Source organism: Chinchilla lanigera, unplaced genomic scaffold, assembly GCF_000276665.1.
Source record: "Chinchilla lanigera isolate Chin_1 unplaced genomic scaffold, ChiLan1.0 scaffold00012, whole genome shotgun sequence".
NCBI lineage: Eukaryota > Metazoa > Chordata > Mammalia > Rodentia > Chinchillidae > Chinchilla > Chinchilla lanigera.
In genome coordinates, this window is record NW_004955413.1 from 12815628 (window position 1) to 12819729 (window position 4102).

Here is a 4102-nt window from a genome sequence, read left to right on the forward strand (position 1 = left end):
GCTTATGGATAAGTCCCATCACCTCTCTGGACTTAGTTTTCATCATTAAAAAATAAAATTTGGCTAGATATTTGATAAGGTTCTTTGTAGGTGTAAATGCTTGTTGACTGTAATCCATTTCTGCATGACCAAAGTCCATTATGCAGTTGGATGGGTGGAACATCCACAAGCAACATCCACAAGCTTACGTCCAGCCTGGACAACCTAGAAACTCAGTGAGACTTTGTACCAGAGCTGAAAAGTGGCGGCTGAATTTAGATTTTAAATACCGAATCTTTTTTTTTTGTAAGCAATTTACTGTGCACATAAAAAGCTTCTTAGTACCACAGAAACACACAAAACAACAATAAAATAAAAAAAAACACCAAAGCTCATTATGTAGGGATCACTCAGTTTCCTATTGACACCTCGAATGTATTATGAATAAAAATATCATGTCATTTCCGTTTTTTGTCCTCTGGTACTACTTTAGCATGTTAAGTGGCTTTAATACTCATTTGCTCAGCTCACAAACCAGTAATGTTCCTGGACTCCTTTTCTTTCGTCCCTAACACGTCCAATCAGTACAGGTTTGTACACAGAGGTGTGGGTCTTAGTGTTGGGTGCCATGAATACTGGCTCCACTTGGGCAGCTTGATTGACATCTGTGTGTTTCTGATTCCTTACAAATGAAGATATGAAGATATAAAATGAAGACATGAGTAATTCCAAGACTATAAATTTCTTACAAAAAGTATGTGGGATAATTAAGATGCATAGTGGAAATCCAATAGAGGGTTGATTCCTATAATTCTACCTTTGAATATTGTATGGTTATCCTCTTATTTCCATTCTAAGTTCTTTAGCTCTAACCCCAGTCTCATGATCTCCCATTTGCATTGCAGTAGTCCGATAACTAGGCTCTCTCACTCTTGTCTAGTCCCTGCTTGCTTGTTCTTTATATTTTTCATGGATTGATCTTTTTTCCCATTCTTGTTCCCTTCTTTCAAATCCCCTCTCCCTTCTTATTCACAAAACTCTGTTTTCATTTTTTGGACAGTTTCCAATCAAATTTTATTGATATTTTTTAAGTACATACAATGATCACATCCATCATACAGAATTTTTACCTGTACATGATATAACTTGATTCTTTTTTTCATTTCCCTACCCTCCCTTCAGCCCCTACCCTCCTCCCCATTTACAAAAACATATTCCCCCATTTTTCCTTCTTTTTTTTTTACTTTCCCCTTCTTTCTTCTCCTCTCCTCCCTCCCTTCCTCCTTTTTCCATTAAAACATTTTGTTCCTATTTCACAATATCTATTATACATTTTGATCTTTATTTACACTTTTGGTTTCTTATGCCAGAAAAATAATGAGGTATTTACACAAGTGTGACCAATTTATTTCACTTAAGAGTATGGTCTCAAGGTGCACCCACTTACCTAGAAATGTCTCAAGCTTATCCTTCTTTATGGCAGAATAGTACTCCACTTTATAAAAAAACCACATCCTTTTTACTCATTCACCAATTGATTGGCATTTGGGCTATTTCCAAGATGTGATGCTTTTAATTCTTTTGAGAAGATACCCAGAAGGAAGTAGCTGGGACAACTAGACCCTCTAATCCTAGTTTTTTGAGGAATCTCAACACTAATTTCCACAGTGTTTGCACAAGCCTACACTTCCACCAACAATGGAGAAGGGCTTCTTTTTCCCCTACAGCCCTGCCAGCATTTGTTATTAGTTGTTTTCTTAATAACAGTCAATCTTTCTAAGTGAGATGGAATCTCAGCATTGCTTTAATTTGAATTTCTCCAATGACCAGTGATGTTGAACATTTTTTCATATATTTATTTGCCATTTGTACTTCTTCTAAGAAGGGTCTATTCATCTCAGATGCCAATTTTTGGATTGGAGTCTTTGAATTTGAGGGTTCTGATTTTTTTCAGTTCTTTACATGTTCTAGATATTAGTCCTTTGAGGAACAACTGGCATAGACCCTTCCCACTCTGTGGGTTGTCTTTTCACTTTCTTGGTGATTTGCTGTGCAACAGCTCTTTAATAAAGTGAGTTATTGACTCTTTGTGATAATTCCTGTGTGATTGGGTTTTTGTTCGTAAAGTCTTTGCCTACACCTGTGTCTTCCAAGTTTCCACCTATTCTGTCTTCCAGCAGATTCTGGATGTTTCTGTTTTAATATTTAGATCTTTAATCCATTTTAATTTTAGTTTAGTGCATGGTGTTAGACAAAGATCAGGTAAGCTGAGTGTGTTTGAAGTTATTTTTGCATCTTCTAATCTGTTCCATTGATCCTCAGGTCTGGTTTTTGACCAGTAAGTACTGTGCTGTTTTTATCACAGTATCTCTAGTATAATTTCAAGTTAGAGATTGTGATGCCCCCCTGACTTACCTTTGATTCCCAGAACTACTTTGCTGTTCCAGGTCTTCTTTAATTCCAAATGAATTTTAATGTTTTCACTAGTTCTCCTGATGTTATTTTGACTGAGATTGCATTAGATCTGTGTAGCAATTTTGGGAGTACTATATGGCAATTTTCACAGTTGGTTCTTCTGACCTAATAATAAGGGATATCATTCTACTTTTGAAATCCTCTTCAATCTCTTTTTTCAGAGTACTAGAGTTATCAATACAGAGATCTTGTACTTCCTTTGTTAGATTGACTTCTAAGTGTTTCATTTTTTTGGGGGGAATGCTATTGTGAAGGATGTTGTTTCCCTAATTTCTCACAGTGAGCTTGTTGTTTGTGTACAAGAATGATACTGATTTTTGAGTATTGACTTTATGTCCAGCTAGTCTACTGAATTTGGTTGTTAAATGTAGAAGTTTTTTGGTGAAGTTTTTGGATCTTCCATGTAGAGTATCATGTCATCCACAAACAATGATAATTTAACTTCTTCCTCTCCTACTTTTGCTCCTTTTATTTCTTCCTCATGTCTAATTGCTCTGGCCAATGTTTCCAGAACTATATTGAATAGGAGTGATAATAGTGGACATCCTTGTCTTATTTCTGATTTTAGAGTGAAAGCTTTTAATTTTTTTTAAATTTTTTTTACTTTTGTGGTTTTTCTCTGGTACCGGGAACCGAACTCATGACCTTGCGCTTGCCAGGCAGGCGCTTTTGCCGCTGAGCTAAATCCCCAGCCCCTAAGCTTTTAATTTTTTAACATTGAGTATGATTTTGGCTGTTGGTTTGTCATAGAAGGCTTTTATTAGATTGAGTTAAAGACTATCTATTCTGATTTCTTTTAGAAATTTTATCATGAATGAATGTTGGGCTTTGTCAAGTGCTTTTGCTCTCTATTTGGTTTTGGTTTCAGGGTAATACTTGTCTGAATAAATGAGTTTGGGAATATTGCACCCCTTTCTATTTCATTAAAGAGTTTGAGAAGTAATGGCATTAGATCCTCTCTAAATTTCTTGTACAACACAGCTGTGTATGAATCAGGATGTGGGCTTTTCTTTGTTGGTACATTTTAAATGATATTTTCAATTTCATTGATTGATGTTGCATTATTTAGAATTATTATATCTTCTTGATTCAGCTTTAGTAGTTTGTATCTAGGGATCTATCCATTTTATCTGTGTTTTCCATTTTACTAGAATAAATGTTCTTGAAGCAAGTACTAATGATCTAGACTTCTGCAGGATTTGTTGTGATTTCACCGTTCTCCTTCCTAATTGCATGAATTTGAGTTTTTTATTTCTTTGTTTGATAAAGTTAGCTAAAGGTTTATCAATTTTATTTAATCTTTTAAAGAACCAACTTTTTTTTGTATTGTTTTCTTTGTCTCAGTTGCATTAATTTCTTCCCTGATCTTTATAACTTCTTCCCTGTATAAACTTTGGGCTTAACTTTTCTTTTTCTAGAAGTTTGACATTCAACATTAGATTGTTTATTTGAGCTCATTCTGTCTTCCTGATATGGGCATTCACCACTATAAATTTTTCTCTTGGGACTTGCTTTCATTGTGTCCCATAAAATCCTGTATGTTGTACTAGCATCTTCATTTAGTTGTAGATACTATTTAATGTCTACTTTAATTTCATGTGTAACTCATTTGTTTTTCAGAAGGGTGTTATTTAATATCCATGTATTT